Below are 18759 nucleotides of genomic sequence, written 5' to 3'. Positions count from 1 at the left end.
ATGGTAAAAAAATGCAAAAATCCATTGAATAGAAGAATGTCTTAAAAAGCAGAACTGGACAAATAGAAAAAGGAATTTAAAATTTTATTAAAGAAAAAATATCTTTAAGAAATAGAGTTGGCCAAGAGAAAAAAAAGAGATACAAAACCTCACTGAAGAAAATAATTCCTTAAAAACTCAAATTAGGTAACTGGAATCAGGATCCATTAAGAAAACAAGAACCAATAAAACCAAATCCAAAGGATGAAAAATGGGAAATGGGAAATGTCTCATTGGTAAAAAAAGGCTGCCCCTTACCAAGGAGAGATAATGTAATAATTATTGGAATGCCTGTGAAAGCAGTGCTTTTAAAAAGCCTAGATAGCATATCAAGAAATTATCTAGAAAAATAATCTTGATGTCCTAGAGGTAGAGGGTAAAATAAAAACTGAAACAATCTGCCAATCACCTTCTGAAGGAGATCTCAGCAATATTATAGCCAAATTCCAGAGTAACCAATTTAAGAAGAAAATATTACAAGCAGACAGAAAGAAACAATTCAAGCATCATTAGAAACACAGAAGATTTAGCAGCTTCCACATGGAAAGATAAGAAGGCTCGGAATATGATATTCCAGGAGGTAAAGGAGAAAAGAATACAACCAAGAATAAGCTATCCAGCAAAACTTAGAATAAATATTTCAAGCATTCCTGATCAAAAGATCAGATCTGAATAAGAAAGGTGACTTTCAAATACAATATTCAAAAGAAGCATTAGATGATAAACAGGAAGAGAAATCATAATGGAATCAATAAGATTACAATGTTTGTATGCCTATAGTGAAAGATGAGAATGATAACTTCTAAGAACTTTAACATTTTTAGGGCAATTAAAAGGAGTATATATAGTCAGAGGGTATAAATATGAGGAGACTATGATGGAGTGATTTCAGAAAATTAAAATAAGATATGAGAAAGATGAATGCCCCAAGAGAAAGGAGAAGGAAAAGAAGAATAAGGAACACATTCAAAAGGCATGAAAGGAAGCTCTTTTACAATGGAGGAGAAGTGGGAAGATGGCTAGAAATGCTCAAATTTTAATTGGAATTGGCTCTAAGAGGGAATAACATATGCCCAGTTGTGTTTGGAAAGCTATATTATTCTAAATTAAATTAGGAGGGAAAGGAGAGAAGAGAAATAGAATGAGGCTGATATTGGGAAAACATGTTATGGAATTAATGGTCAGAAGCATAACAATCTTGAGAAAAGCCAGGAAGAGAAGAGGTTAAAGAGGGGATATGAGGGAGAGATAGGAAAATAAGGACAAGGAGAAAGAATAGGAAGATCAAGGATAAACAGAGGAAAATAGGATGGAGTTAATATATAATTAATAATCATAACTATTAATGTAAATGGGATGAACTCACCCACAAAACAAAAGCAGATATCAAAATGGACTAAAAACAAGAAACCTACAATATATCCTTGACAAGAAACACACTCAAAACAGAGGGAAACAAAATAGCTGTTTAAAATAGTATGGAGCAATAATCTATTATGCTTCAGCTGAAATTTAAAAAAAAAAAACAGAGGGTTGTAATCATGATCTATCAAAAGAAAATTATTGAAAGAGATCAGGAAACCTACATCTTACTAAAAGTTCAATGAAGTTTAAAACTACATACATATGCATCAAATGGCATAGCATCCAAATACTTAATAGAATTGTTAAATGAGTTACAGGAAGAATTAGTAAAAATATACTAGTGTGGGACCTCAAAATTCCCTTTTCAAACTAGGTATATCCAACCATAAAATAAATAACAAGTTAAGGAGGTGAATAAATTAATAGAAAAATTAGATATGATTAACATTTGGAAAAAATAGAATGAAAATAAATAAGCCTTGTGTTGGCAATACATTTCACATTCACAAAAATTATGCTTGTATTAGGATATAAAACTCTCAAAACCAGGTGTAGAAAAGAAGAAATATATCAAATAGGTCATTTCCAGACTATAATGCAATAAAAATTATATTTAATTAAGGAACATGGAAATGTAGAATAAAATTAATTGCAAATTAATAATCTAATTCTAAAAATAGAGTGGATCAAAGAAAAAAATCACAGAAACAATAACATTACTAAAGAGAATGACAATGAGAAAACATATCAAAAATTGTGAGATGCAGCCAAAATGGGATTTAAGGGAAAATTTATTTCTCTAGGTACTTAAATCAATAATAATAATCAATAAAATAGAGAAAGAATAGATCAGTGAATTAGGCATTCAACTAAAAAGAAACTAGAAAAAGGAAAGATTAAGAATTACCAATAAAGCCCAAATTGAAAATCCTGAAAATCAAAGGAAAGATTAATAAAATTGAAAATAAGAAAAACATCAAACAAATAAACGAAATTGGGAGCTGTTTTTATTTTTAATAATAAGTTAATATGATTTTTAAAAAAGAAAGAAAAAATCAAATTATAAGTATCAAAAATGAAAAGCATGAATGAGAGGAAGTAAAAAAAATATTAGGAGCTATTTTTGCCTAGTTATATGCCAACAAATCTAACAATCTTGGATTAATGGATAAATATTTAAGAAAATTCAAATTGCCAAGATTAACAAAAGAGGAAAACTAACATTTAAATACTCTTGTCTTAGAAAAAGAAATTGAACAAATCACTAATGAATTGCCTAAAAAAAAATTCCCAGTACCAGATGGACTCACATGTGAATTCTATGAAACTTTTAAAGAAAAATCAATTGAAATACTATATAAACTGGTGAAATAGATAAACAAAGACTTTTACCAAGTGTCTTTTACAACCCATACTACTGCTGATATATAAAGTAGGAAAATAAAAAACAGAGAAAGACAATTATAAACTAATCTCCCTTATGCATAACAGAAATTTTTAAATAAAATACTATTGAGGTGACTATGTCAATGTAACTTTAAGACCATACATTATGTACAGGTGAGATTTATAACAGGAATTGAGGGCTGGCTCAATATTAGGAAATCACAATTGACAACATTAATAAAAAACAAACAAAAATAACATGATTGTCTCAAAAGATGCAGAAAATGCTTTTGACAAAATACAATATTCTTATTAAAAAAACTAGAAAGCACAAGAATAAATGGAGCGTCCTTTAAATGATAACTAATGTCTATCTATAACCAATTGGAAACATTATTTATAATAGAGATAAGCTAGGCACCTTTCTGATAAGATCAGATGTGAAGCAAAGAAGCCTATCACCATTATTATTCAATATTGTCCTAAAATGCTAGCTACAGCAGTAAAAGAACAAAATGAAAGTGAAGGAATTAAAATAGGCAATGAAGGAACAATACTTTCACTCTTTATAGGCAATATGATGGTATTCTTACAGAATACTAGAAAATCAGCTAAAAGCCTAATAGAAATAAATAACTTCAATAAAAGGGCAAGATATAAAACCAATACACATATGATCAGCACTTCAATACATTACTAACAAAGTCCAGAAGCAAAAGACAGAAAGAGAAATTCCATTTCAAATAATTTCAGCCAATAAATTGGGAGTCTACCAACCAAGATAAATCCATAACTATGTGAAGAAAATTAGAAAATGCTTTTCATAAATAAAATCAGATATAAATACCTAGAAAAATTTTAATTGCCCTTTGGCAGGTTAAGACAATATAATAAAAAATGGCAATTCTACATATTTTAATGTATGTGTTAAATGTCATACCAATCAAATTAGAAAAAAATTATAGAGCTAGCAAAACTACAACAAAATTTATCTGGAAGAACAAAATATCAAACAAGGGAATCAATGAAAAAAATACAAAGAAAGATTAATTGAAAGAACTGGATCTCAAACACTATAACAAAACAATAAACATTAAAACAATGTGAAACTGACTAAGAGATAAACTAGTTGACCAATGGAATAGATCAGGAACACAATACACAGACATAAATTACCAGAGTAATCTATCATTTAATGAATCCAAAGACCCAAGATTTGGGAACAAAAAGTCATTATTTGATAAAAATTGAAGTGAAAGCTTGAAAGCAATTTGGCAGAAACAACGACCAAGATCTCACATTATATACTGAGAAGGTCAAAATGGTTGCATGATTTAGATCTAAAGGATTGTTTCATAAGAAAGTTAGAGAAGTATGGAAGATTTTACATGTCAGATTTATGAATAAGGTAAAAATTTATGGCAAAATCAGAGATAGAAAATATTTGGCATTTAAAAATGGATAATTTTGATTAGATCATTTTAAAAACTTTTAGCACAGACAAAATCAATGCAGCCAAGATTAGAGGAGAAGCATGAAACTGAGAAAAGAATTAAAGCAATCACTTTGATAAAGGTCTCATTTCACAAATATATAAGGAACTGAGTTAAATGTATGCAATATAATGTAAAGGAATTAAAACGTATAAGAATATAATAGATAAATGGTGAAAAGATATGAACAGGTCCTTTTCAGAAGAAGAAATCAAAGCTACCAATGGTGATATGAAAATACATGTTCTAAATAACAACTGATTAGAGAAATGAAAATGAAAACAACTCTGAGGTATAACTTCACACCTATTAGATTAGCTAATATAACAAAAGGAAAGTAAGAAATGTTATAAGGAAAGCAGAAAACTGGGAACATTAGTGCACTGTTGGAGGAGTTATGAACTGATCCAAACTTTTCAGAGAATATTTTGTAACTATGCCCAAAATGTTATAAAACTATGTACCTCTTGACCCATTAATACCACTTCTTGGTCTATATTGCAAAGAGATCAAAGAAAAAAGAAAAGAATCTATATTAAAATGTTTATAGGAGCTCTTTTTTGGTGCCAGAGAATTGGAAATTGAGGGGATACTTATCATCTGAGGAATTACTGCACAAGTATATGATTATACTGGAATTCTATTCTATGAGAAATGATTAACAGAGCACTTTCAGAAAAACCCAAGAAGACTTACAAGAACTGATGCAAAGTGATATGAGCTGAAGCGAGAGAACATTGTACAAAGTAACAGCAATATAATATGATGACGATGAATTGTAAATGACTTAGTTTTTCTCAGCAATGATAAATGATCCAAGACAATTGCAACAGACAATGGATTCCACTTTCAGAGAAAGAACTGAATGAAAGAGAAAGTCTAAATGCAGATTGAAACATACATTTTTACCTTATTACTCGTGAGGTTTTTGATCTATGTTTTCTTTTTCCAACATAACTAATGTGGAAATATTTTTCATGACTCTACGTGTATCATCTATATCAAATTGTTTATCTTCTGAAATAAAGGAAGGGAAAAGAGGAAAGGAAAGAATTTGGAACCCAATTTTAAAAAATAATGTTAAAAATTTTTGTTTACCTTTTACTGAGGAAAAATAAAATGAAAATTAAATGAAAAAATAAACATACATGTACAAGCAGACCCATAAACTGTTTCAAAAAGTGTACTCTATAAGTTCTATAGGAAATCCATAGATTTATATAAAAAAGGAGTAAACTACAAATATACACACTGTTATTAGGACTAATCCTAGCTAATAAAGAAGTAGGTAATAGTCGATATTTTGTCCAGGCAAATTAGAATAGGGATTCACACACACACACACACACACACACACACACACACACACACACACACACAAATGAAAGCTGTATAATGCTTATTTAATACTGATCACCACTTTAACAACTTGAATTTCAGTGTAGATGAAAACTAAGTTGAACTTTTCATTATAATAAACTATTAAAGTGGAAAAAATAAAATGAAGTAAGGGAGTTGGATTAGCTCAGAGCTTCTTAAACTTTTTAGTGTGTTATGGTTCTAGCAGTCTAGTGAACCTTTTTCAAAATAATATTTTAAAGTGTAAAAAATACATAAGATTACAAAGCAACTATACTAAAATAAATAGAGATATTACAAATCCTATCCATGAAATATCCACCCTTGAGTGTTTGTGTACTCTCAGTTAAAAACCTCTGGATTAGATGCCCCCCCCCCAGGGTTAGTCAACCAATTTGCAGTTATTAAGCATTCATAATGTACTAAGCTGTGTTAAGCACCATGTGTACAAAGAAAGGGGGGGAAAACCATGATGTCTGCTTGCAAGGAGCTCACATTCTAATGAGAGAGACAACATAGAAATAACCATGGGTATATGAGATATATGTCAGGTAAATGGAAGGCAATCTCAGAGGGAAAATTTAGTTGGGAGGCAAGGGGGTACTAGGAAAGATCTGCTGTAAAAATTCAGGTTTAGTTGAGTCTTGAAGGAAGTGAGGATACTAGGGACAGAAGTGAAGACAGCTCACGTTCCTGTCACAGAGTCAAGAAATTGAGTGTAATGGTAAATAGCAAACAAACCAATATATCTAGATCATAAAATGGGAGGAGAGTAAAGTATAAGAATAGTAGGAAGGTTAGAAAGAGACACAGCAATAACAACCAAATCTCTACATAAGGAGAATTAGTTTGGCAGAGGTGTGAAGATAAATTGAAGTAGGGAAAGGTGGGAAATATCAGGAGGAATTCACTATAATAATCATAATAGTAATGAAAGTCTTATTGCGACAAAAGGAAAGGCCCTGTTCTAGCCTAGTGGTAAAGGATTACTATCTCTCAGCACCCTACCATAACCACTAATTTACACTCCGAGAATAGGACAGCACAATTGAGTGTACTACCTAAGCCTAGCATTGTGCTAACTATTTAACAAACTTCTATGTTCAGGAAAAGACCTGAGGACCAATTCCTGGTGAGTCCTCTGGTCTTTCAGATACTTGGTGACCCAAATTGGAATGGAGATCTTTTGAATAGTAGGAAGCAATTATTTAAGGGCATATTCCTTTCCATCCTCCTAGTTGGAGATGGAATTTTTTTAAACTTAAACGAGGGAGATTGTCACACAGAGTAATAGCAATGCCAACAATAAAATATTTAGCATCTATATAGAGTCTACTATGTGCCAAGTAGTGCACAAAGCACTTTACTAATACAATCTCCTATCTTAAAAAAAAACAAAAACACTTGGGAGGTTGGTATTACTAATGAACAGATAACATTTGCTTAATTGTGAAGTGGCTGGGAGAAGGTGGAGGTGGAGTCAGAGTCCATTCTTCTCACTTTGCTATCAAGGAGGATGGGATGCAGTTCAAAGGTCTAATAGGACCCAGATGTGGCACTAGTCCCAAACTGGATCATGTTGGAGAGGTAACCTGAAAAGATGTCTTGAATGGCTGTTTCTTTCCATATATTGGAAAGATAACCTGAGGTAAGAAAAGAAGAAAGGGCCAGAGTTAAGGAAATAGAAGAGGTAAAGGAAGCTAGAAAAAAATTGGAAATTAATTTTATGTTTGAACCATTGAATGTTTAGTTGAAGGGGTGTTTGGAACTCTATGTTGCTAATCCTTGTACCTGAGAAACAATCCTTAAAGAATGCTTGAGAAGTATCAATTTAACCATGAGTGAAAGGTGGTCAGTATTTGGTTAAGGAAAAGAATTTTCAAATGAGCTTAGAAGAAAAAGAGTCAGGTAAAAATATTGGGCTGGGGCTGTTTAAGGGAGCTCCTTTCTTCAAGTCTCTCCCTGCTCTACTCCATATTACACACGACTGCCCATTCTTCTTTTTTTGTTTTGTTTTGTTTTAGTTTATTTCTTTTTTTAATAAGTTTTATTTTTTAGAAAAGTTATGGTTACATGATTCATGTTCTTACTTTCCCCTTCACCCCCTGACTTTCTGCCCCCCCATAGCCAATGCACATTTCCCCTGGTTTTAACATGTCATTCATCAAGACTTATTTCCAAATTGTTGATAGTTGCATTGGAGTGGTAGTTTCGAGTCTACATCCCCAATCATGTCCGCCTTATCCCATGTGTTCAAGCAGTTGCTTTTCTTCTGTGTTTCCTCTCCTGTAGCTCTTCCTCTGAATGTGGATAGTGTTGTTTTCCATAAATCCCTCAGAATTGTTATGGATCATTGCATTGCTGCTAGTACAGAAGTCCATTATATTCTATTTTACCACAGTGTATTGGTCTCTGTGTACAATGTTCTTCTGGTTCTGCTCCTTTCACTCTGCATCAATTCCTGGAGGTCTTTCCAGTTCACATGGAATTCCTCCAGTTTATTATTCCTTTTAGCAAAATAGTATTCCATCACCAGCATATACCAACAGCTTGTTCAGCCATTCCCCAATAGAAGGGCATCCCCTCATTTTCCAGTTTTTTGCCACCAAAAAATTGTGGCTATAAATATTTTCATACAAGTCTGTTTATTTATGATCTCTTTGGGGTACAAACCCAGCAATGGTATGGCTGGATCAAAGGGTAGGCAATCTTTTATAGCCCTTTGAGCATAGTTCCAAATTACCATCCAGAATGGTTGGATCAGTTCACAACTCCACCAGCAATGCATAAATGTCCCAATTTGGCCACATGCCCTCCAACATTCATTACTCTCCCCTACTATCATTTTAGCCAATCTGCTAGGTGTGAGGTGATGTCTCAGAGTTGTTTTGATTTGCATTTCTCTAATTATTAGAGATTTAGAACACTTTCTCATGTGCTTATTGATACTTTTGTTTTCCTTATCTGAAAATTGCCTATTCATGTCCCTTGCCCATTTATCAGTTGGGAAATGACTTGATTTTTTTATACAATTGATTTAACTCCTTGTATATTTGAGTAGTTAGACCCCTGTCAGAGTTTTTGTTATAAAGATTTTTCCCCAATTTGTTGTTTCCCTTCTCATTTTGGTTGCATTGTTTTTGTTTGTACAAAAGCTTTTTAATTTAGTATACTCAATCATCCCATTCACATTCAGAGTTATAATTATCAGTTGTTTATTGCCTAATATTTTGGTATCCTCTCTTAGTTCTACTCCTTCTTCTTCGCTGTTTCCTTTTAAACCAGTGATTTGGTTTAAACCAGTAACCCTTGTCCCTTTCCTTGATTTACTACTCTTTCTACCCCCTCCTTTGTTATTCCCCTCTTTTTATTTTTAAGGTCTAATGAATTCCCTCTCCCTTCTTCTCCCCTCCCTTTTTGATCTCCCCACTCCTCTGCACCCCTTGGTTTATCCCTTCTGACTTTCTCAGTAGGGTTAGATAGAGTTCTGTATCTCAATGGATATACCTACTCTTCCCTCTCAGGTTTAATTCCACTGAGAGTAAGGTTTAAATATTACCTCTTAATGCTCTCTTCCTCTCCTTCTTATAATAGTATTCATCCCCTTCCCTTCCCATATCCTCTTTGTGTGTAATAGAATATCTTATTTTTCTTATTCATTCAAGTTTCTCTTAGTGACCTCTACTATTCTCCCCCCTCTTTCCCACCCACCCCTTTATCATCTTATACCATTTAGTACTCCAACCTCTCCCTATGAATAATTCTTCTAATTACTATAATAGTGGATACTATAATAGTAAATAGAGTTCACTACAGAGAAGAACACATAACATTTCTCAATATAGGAATACAAATAATTGAAGCCCTTAAAGAGGCAAATTTAAAAATAAGAGTTTTCTTTCTTTCCCCTCTGTTTCTTATTTACTTTTTCATGTGTCTCTTGATTTTTGTGGTTGGATATCAAACTTTCCATTTAGTCCTGGCCTTTTCTGTGCAAATACTTTGAAATCTTCTATCTTGTTGAATGTCTATACTTTTCCCTAGAAGTATATAGTCAGTTTTGATGGGTAGGTGATCCTTGGTTCTAGACCCAGTTCTCCTGCTTTTCTGAATATCATATTCCAAGCCTTGTGGTCTTTTAGTGTGGAGGCTGCCAGATCCTGTGTGATCCTGATTGTTGCTCCTTGATATCTGAATTGTCTCTTTCTGGCTTCTTGTAAAATTTTTTTTCTTTTACTTGGAAGCTCATGAATTTGGCTATTATATTCCTGGTGGTTGTCTTTTCAGGGTTTAGTGTAGAGGGTGATCTATGGATCCTTTCAATGTCTATATTGCCTTCTTGTTGTAGAACTTCAGGGCAATTTTGCTGAATAATTTCCTTTAGTATGGAGTCCAAATTTCTATTAATTTCTGCTTTTTCAGGTAGACTAATGATTCTCAAATTATCTCTTCTAGATCTGTTTTCTTGATCTGTCAATTTCTCGGTGAGATGCTTCATGTTTCCTTCTATTTTATCAGTCTTTTGACTTTACTTTATTTGTTCTTGTTGTCTTAAGAGATCATTAGCTTCTACTTGCCCAATTCTTGTCTTTAGAGACTGGTTTTCTGCTATATTCTTCTGATTTTCTTTTTCGATTTGTCTATTCTGTTTTCCAGCTGTTTGATTTTGATCTCCAATTTGCTTATTAATTCTTTTAATTTGGGGGCATCTTTTTGCTAATTGCCCAATTCTAGCATTTAGAGACTGGTTTTCAGCTATGATCTTTTNGGTTGTCTTTTCAGGGTTTAGTGTAGAGGGTGATCTATGGATCCTTTCAATGTCTATATTGCCCTCTTGTTGTAGAACTTCAGGGCAATTTTGCTGAATAATTTCCTTTAGTATGGAGTCCAAATTTCTATTAATTTCTGCTTTTTCAGGTAGACTAATGATTCTCAAATTATCTCTTCTAGATCTGTTTTCTTGATCTGTCAATTTCTCAGTGAGATGCTTCATGTTTCCTTCTATTTTATCAGTCTTTTGACTTTACTCTATTTGTTCTTGTTGTCTTAAGAGATCATTAGCTTCTATTTGCCCAATTCTTGTCTTTAGAGACTGGTTTTCTGCTATATTCTTCTGATTTTCTTTTTCGATTTGTCTATTCTGTTTTCCAGCTGTTTGATTTTGATCTCCAATTTGCTTATTAATTCTTTTAATTCGGGGGCATCTTTTTGCTAATTGCCCAATTCTAGCATTTAGAGACTGGTTTTCAGCTATGATCTTTTGGTTTTTCTTTTGAATCTGATCTGTTTTGTTCTTCAAGGCTTCTAGCTGGTCATTTCTGGTCTTCAATTTGCTTATCAATTCATTTGATTTCTGAGCCTCACTTTCTAATTGCAAAATTCTGCTTTTTAAACTGTTATTTTCTTGCCAGATCTCTTCCATCTTTCTCATAATCTCAGATTTGAACTCTTCAGTAGCTTGTGACCAGTTTTCATTTTTGGGGGGAAGGTTTGGATATGATTACTTGTTTGTTCTCCTCTGCTGTTTGCTCTATTGTTTGGATTTTTTCTGTGTAAAAGTTGGCGAATGTTAAAGATTTCTTCTTGATCTTTCTCTCCTGGGGTTCTTGTCTCTGGCTTGCCATTGTTAACTCTGCACCCTCTGAGCTTTATTCTTCACACCCAGGGTCTGTCTGTGTTCTTTGGGCTCCTGAGGTCTCAGGTCTAGTTGTTCTCAGGGTCAAGCCTCCTGGTGGTCCCCTTGTTTGTTCCTCTGCCCAAAGCTCCTTTAACAGTCTCAAGGAGCTGCTTCCACAGTTGTGCTCCCCTCTGCACTGGGTCCCCACCCACGGTCCATGTGCTCGGAATCCTTGTCTGCAGCTGAGACCATGCCTGCGCTCAGGGTCTATGTTCAAAGTCTGCTTGTTCTTTAGCCTCTTTGGGTCTTAAGTCTTGCTGCTTTCAGGAACATGTCCTGGTGACCTCAGGTAGTTGTCAAGGACTTAATGGATGCCCTAACTTGCTCTAGCTCTTGTGAGCTGTCTTTGGCCCTGTAGTTGGTGTGGGCTAGGGGGAGGGTTTTGCTCAGCTTGCATTTTAGTGAGAGGTATTTTACCCCCTCATAGCATGGAAATACCCTGATCCCATGTACCTTCAATGCTGCGCCCTGTTGTGGGGTCCCTTTGTTCGTCTGGATTTGTTTTTATGTCCCCTTGAGGAGTACTATATGTTTTGGTTAGGAGAGGTTAAGCAGCTGCTTTTTACTCTGCCTCCATCTTAAACCAGAACTACCCCATTTTTCTGAAAAACAGAACTGACTACATGACTCTCCTCTCAACTAACACCAGTGGCTTCCTATTTTCTCCAAGATAAAATATAAAATCCTCTATTTAGTGAGAGTCAGGGCTAGAGACAGGAGGTCCTAGGTTCAAACCCGGCCTCAGCCACTTCCCAGCTGTGTGACCCTGGGCAAGTCACTTGACCCCCATTGCCCACCCTTACCAATCTTCCACCTATGAGACAATACACCGAAGTACAAGGGTTTAAAAAAAATCCTCTATTTAGCTTGTAAAGTCCTAAACAACATGTTCCCCATCTATCTTTCCAACTTTTTTGCACATTACTCCCTCACTGTAATCCAGACAAATTGACCTACTCTGTTGTTTGTTTGTTTGTCTTCACATGGGACATTTTATTCTTCTTTATGCCTGTGCACTGAATATCTCATATGCCTGGAATGCTCTCCATCTTTGGCCACAAGTTATAAAGTCCCTCTTTTCCTTTAATGTTCAGCTGAAGTTCTCTCTTCACCATGAAATCCTGCCTAATTCCTCACAATTATTAGGGCCCCTTCTGCTGAATTATTTTGTATTCAGTTAGGTGGCACAATGGATAGAATACTGGTACTGGAATAAGAAATACTCATCTTTGTGAGTTAAAATTGGCCTCAGACACTTCCTTGCTGTGTAACCTTGAGCAAATCATCTAACCCTGTTTGCTCACATTCCCCATCTGTAATACATAAAATGAGCTGGAGAAGAAAATGGCAAACCACTCTAGTATTTTTGCCAAGAAAATCCCAAATTGGGTCACAAAAAATAAGATATACCTGAAATGACTTAACAATAATGAAGATAACAATTGAAACAACAACAAAAGAATGCTTTGTGAATATCTGTTTTTCCCTTTTCCCTTCCTCTTTTCCTCCCATTGTTTTCTTCTTTCCTTTTTCCCTCTCTATTTTCCTCCCTTCTTCCTCTCCTCCTTTCTTTCATTTCCTTTATTTTTTCTTTATCCCTCTGGTATTTTCCTCCTTTTTTTTCTTTCCTTCTTTCCTTCTGTCCCTTGACTCTTTGTCTCTTTGCCAACAACTATGTTGTCACTAAACTACAATGTAAATGTCTAATGTAACATTTTGCCAGGGAAATATTTCAGATAATTTGTGCTATAAAAGTTCAGAAGAAAGAAATGTTACCATAAGCATGGTCAGAAATGGCTTACTGAGGGGTCATGATCTGGGTCTTTCTGAAATGCAATAAGAAGTATAATAAATAAATGAAAGGAGAATAGATGAAGGTACTCTATATTGAGAAGGTGCAGCATAAACAGAAGTATATTGTTAGGATGAAACTAGCTTATTTGGAGAATAATGAATAGCTCTGTCTAAATGAAATAAAAAGTTCATTTGGAAAAATAGTTTGAAATAAGCATAGAAAAGTAGAGTAAGACTCAGTGATTCAGTTCTTTGAATCCCAGACTGATGAGTCTGTATAAGCTTCCCTAAGCTATGGACAATTGGTCAGAAGGAATGACATCAAAGTGAAACTGAAAAGTTTGGTTTTTTTAATGTCAAAACTTAAATTCAGAATTCTATTTATCCTATCATAGACTGGAGAAACATAATCTAACCATTTCAAATGGCAAATTCAACTAGCTGATTTCATTGCCATGTAACTATAATAAATTCAGTGAACAATGAGTTCAATATGCAGAGTGAGTAGAGGAAAGAGGGAGATAAAGAAAGCAGCAAATATATTTACTTGGAGAGGATGGAGACTTAAACAATAAGAACCAGTATGTAGTATGAAGTGTTGATCTCTTAAAATTTCTTATTTCACCAACAAAATAACAGAATTTGAATCTTAAAGGACATCAGAAGCAATGCAATCTAATTTATAGAACTTACTGATAATGCTCTCTAAAATATCTCTAAGAAATCATTATCTAACCTTACTTTGAAGACCTCCTTTGCCTCCACTGCCACATGAGACTCCTTCATGAGATATCCCACTCCACTTTTAGATATGTCTGTTAGGAAGTTTTTATACTTAGCATAAACCCTCCTTTCTGTACATTCCACTCCTTGACCCAAGTTTTGCCCTCTGAGGCCAAGCATAACAAACATGACATTCTTCCATATATTAGAAGTTATCTTTAATACTCGAAAAAACATCCATTCCCATCCAGTTCCTTCAACCAATTATAAACTGTCATGATCTCCAATTCTCTCCCCTGGATAATTTGCCAAACTCAGAATTATTCTTAAATGTTGTAGCCAGAGCTGAATGGATTAAAAACAAAATAGGAATAATATTCAGCTTTATTTTTAATGTACTACTGTAATGTATGCATAAATACCACAAATATTTTAAGCAAATATACATTGTAAGACAATAAGTAATTCTGATTAATTTTTAACAGTTACTAGTATATGTGTTCTTATTAGGGTCTCCATACCTTTAAAAATAGGAAAGGAATTAGTACCTAAAGAATAGTAAAATATTAAAGAGGAAAGAAAGGAGTTTTGGTTTATTAAAATGGAAAGGAAAAGGCTAAGGGTAGGAACCATGTCTCTGCCTTTGTTAGAGCCCAGAATGCCATTGTGCTCAACAAAAATCATTTTGTAATGCTTTGACTAATGATGCTGCCTTAATAACTGTCTTTAAGTCCATAAAGAGCTATTAAGAGACTACTAGCAAGTGGTTCATCTCCATAGAGGACTAAAGAAAAGGAAATGGATTTAAATTGTACCAAAGGAGAACATGTTTAGATGTAAAAAAGAATTCATTGGCCATGAGTGAGGAAACAATGGAATATGCTGCCAAGGAGTTTGTAGGCTCACTCTCCCCAGAGATCTTCAAAACAGTCTTGTCATCTGTCTTGAATGATTTAGGCATTCACTTTCCTGGAAACAGAGGTTTTGGGCAGACAATTCCTTCATATCCTTTCCAAAGATACAGTTTTGCATTTAAGATGTAATTCAGTATATCTTGGTAGTGTGAGTTCAAAAAATTTAAATGTTGAAAAAAAAAAGCTTTTGAGGATTTTTTTGAGGAAAGTGTAGGCAGATTGAAGTATAGGGCTAGAATAAGTGATCTTTAAAATCTCCTCCAGCTTTAGAAATCTATGGATCTATAAATATGGCTTCCATGTGACTCATGTGTTACCAGAGCACTGTAAACTAATGATGGTGGGCAGTGGCAAAGAGGAATGGAAAGAAGGTAGAGGGGTCTCAGAGAGGAGATGTGGGGTTGGTGGGTGGGCTTAGTGAATTTTAAAGCATTAGTGAATGGGATTGTTTTCCTAAAAGAGAAACGTAATTTTGCTAGGAGAAAGGAACTGATTTCTCTTTTATGGGGCAGAATTCCTTCATAATTCTCTGAGCCTTTTACCATAACTGCTATAGCATGTGTTTTAAATTATATTGTATGCATGTGTTCTCTATAAAATTAGCCATCATGACCCATTGTTCCACAGTCCTTCCTTTCATCACATTTTAGTGGCCTGTGTTCCATATTAGCAAATAACCCATAGGGAAAATTATGCATTTTCCATACACCAGCTTTGTTACATGTTTGATAACACTTATTGTATGTGTAAAGGACATGGGTCAATATATAAAATATTTTTTAAATATTAAACAAGTGTCCAATTGTTTCCTTATGGAAAGCAGACTAAAAGGTCAGGATGAATATATCTAGTGTCAATATCGAAACAGAATTAACATCTCTACTTTTTAACCTATGTGTACACAGATATATAACTCCATCAATATGTTAACTAGGGTGAAGGCATTTTGCCAAGTTTTGGACCCACTCAAATTCCATGAGTTCTGAGTTTAAAATGAAATTTAAAACTTTCCAGGTTCAAGGTCCTTTTCAATACTGTTAAAATGTGACTTCCTGATTGAAAGACTAAAGGCTCTTGGACATCAACTTGCCCTTACAAAACATTATAATAAGTTAAGTGTAAATGAATCAGAGTCATATGGATTACATTTACCTTGAAATCCATGAATTTTAAAACTATTGAATGGAAAATACTTGGTAAAAAACATGCATTTGATTTGGCCAAATCTAAATCTTTTGAAAAACTTCAAGATATTTTTTGCTAAACCAGAAATGCAGTAGAATTTTCTACTTTATGCTGTCTGTAAAAATACAACCTGCTATTTTGCGGAATGCACAAATTCAAGTCAACAAATATTTATTAAGCACCTGTCTTTACAGGCAATTCTGGGTACTAGAGTTATATAGATTAAACAATCAACAAACAACATTTTTCCTACCCTCAAGAATATTTCAAGCTAATAGGGGTGTGTAATTCACAAATATATACAATTAAATTTAGAGTGGCATAAGTGGAAAGGTAAGCAAAATAAATCTCTGCATTGACCATGTACAAATATTATATTTCATTCTATATTCTGAGTCTAGCAACCTCTCTGTCGGGAGATGGATAACATGCTTTATTATTTATCTTTTAATATCACATTGATCACTGCACTAACAGGAATTCTTAAGTCTTCCAAAGTCTTTTGTCTTTCAGTGTTACTATTATTTATGGATTGTTTTCTTGGGTCTACTCATTTGATACTGCATCTGTTTATGAGATCAGTTTTCATATCTTTTAATAGAATGGGTAGGAAAAAGAGAAAATAAATTTTGCTCACTGAAAAAATAAATTTTAATTATTTTAATTTTAAAAAATGATTTTGTATGAGAAGACAGTCTTGGAAATAGAGGGATAGAATGCTATTATTGTTACTAAGATATGATAATTCATATGTACACATGTGTAATATATGGATGTGTTACACAGGTAGGTATATGTCCACATGGGTTTGTGTAAATAGAGTTTGCAGGGGATTATAAATAGATATCTTTGCAATTTTCATCTCCTTTTAAGGAAGACTTTGATTCCTTTCAGGAAGTGAACAGGAGCCCATTAGGGCTATGACATTAACTTCTCTGCTCTCTTTAGAGAGATAATATCTAGATAAATTTTATCTATCTCCTCCCTACACATTATTAAACTAGAGGAAATAACTTTTATCATTAAGCCTCTTTTCTTGGATATTCTCCCTTAACATGTAATGAGAATCTAAAAATTTGGCTGAAAGCTTGACTCTCTTCCCATCAGGCTTTCTCTAAATCAGATGCTTATGTAGAAAGAGGATGAAGTAATTATTTTTTCCACCACTGTGAAGATCCTTACGCAAAAAGTTAGACTTGAATCCTGAGTTATATACTAATATTCTCTGGTGGGACAAGACATCTTTCCTAATCACTTTTATTATGTGATTATTTTATTGTTTAATTAAACGTGTGATAGAATTTTCTATTATGAGTTGCTAAAATGTCAGAAACAAAGGATGTACATATATTGTTGAAAAGTGAGGCCCACTTAGTTTGTAACTCAGGTTGTGTAGATTGACCAAACAGAATAATTACATCTTTGTCCTCTAAGTAGAATAAGAAAATATTGCTTCTACAAAGGAATTACATTTTAAGAATTAGTCCTGAACAGATAGAGAAAATATGGAGATTAATATAGTAGTCTAATATGATACCATTAAATCAATGTTTATAGCTTTCCACCCCATCAAGCAAAATGGGAAATGTAATTGTTTTCAATGAATAAACATCTACTCTCAATTCCATCCACTCCTCAAAATGGTAAGAGGAAAAATAAAAACAAAATTCTTATAATAAATGTGCACAATCAAGCAAAAGAAAGTTCTACAGTGGCCATGTCCCAAAAGGCAACTCATTCTGAATATATACTCCATCATGTCTTCAGCAAGTAGGAACAAGCTGTGACACTAAGTACTAAGCATACAAAACTCAAAACTAATAATTTCCACTTGCAATGAGCTTACAGTCTTGGGGGTAATTTAAGGGTCAATGAAGGAATAAGAGATGTACACATAAACATATGAGAGTATGATTCATTGTGATCAGGCAAAGGGAAATCAGGTGGAATGCTAGGAGAAATATGAGATGAAAAATTACAGAACGTGCCAGGGAGGATTTCAGGAAGTTGATAGTATCTGAGTGAGTCTTTGAAGGAAACCAAAGAGATTTCAGTAAATGGAGATGGAGCTGAGGGCAGGAAGTAAAGTTTATTACAAAAATAAGTTATTTAAGAAAAAGAAGAAAAATAGGGAGAAATTAGAATGTTGGGTGGTACAGTTTGACTAGAACGTAGAATTCTTCTACTTGTATGCAATAATATAGATTGTATTTGTAACAGAAATGGGCTTAAAGACTAGGATCAAAAGTTAAACCATTATTCAAGAGGCAATTATGACCTCCTGAAGACAGAAGCATAGTTAAATAGTAGTTTGTATGAAAAAAAAAGACAAGTTTTATTGGACTGTAAGAATAAACGATATCAACAGTAGGATAAGAGAGCTGAACCAAAGATAAGGTCATCTTGGACTCTATGAAGAAAAGTAAAATATCTAGACTGAGTATTCAATACTGCACTGTAATTTCTGCCTTACTCAGCCAAATCTGAAATATGCTGTATAGTTCTAAGTGCCACAATTTAGAAAGAACAATTATAAGCTAATAATGACAATGAAGATGAAGAGACTTAGAACAAAGCAAAATGAGAATAAATTGAAGATATTAAAGATAATTAGCTTGGAGAAGAGATACCTTAGAAGGGACATAATAACTGTCTTCAATTATTCAATGGATTGTTGTATCAATGTGATTGACTTTTTTCTATATAGCATTAGAAACTAGAAAAGGGAATGAGCAGTAAAGATTGCAAAGAAATAGAAAACATTTCTTAATAATTAGAACTGTGAAAAAGTGAAATGTGCTCCCTTGGGTGAAGGAAATTTCCC

Source organism: Gracilinanus agilis, chromosome 4 (genome assembly GCF_016433145.1).
Source record: "Gracilinanus agilis isolate LMUSP501 chromosome 4, AgileGrace, whole genome shotgun sequence".
In the NCBI taxonomy this organism is placed as follows: domain Eukaryota; kingdom Metazoa; phylum Chordata; class Mammalia; order Didelphimorphia; family Didelphidae; genus Gracilinanus; species Gracilinanus agilis.
This window is presented reverse-complemented; position numbering follows the sequence as displayed.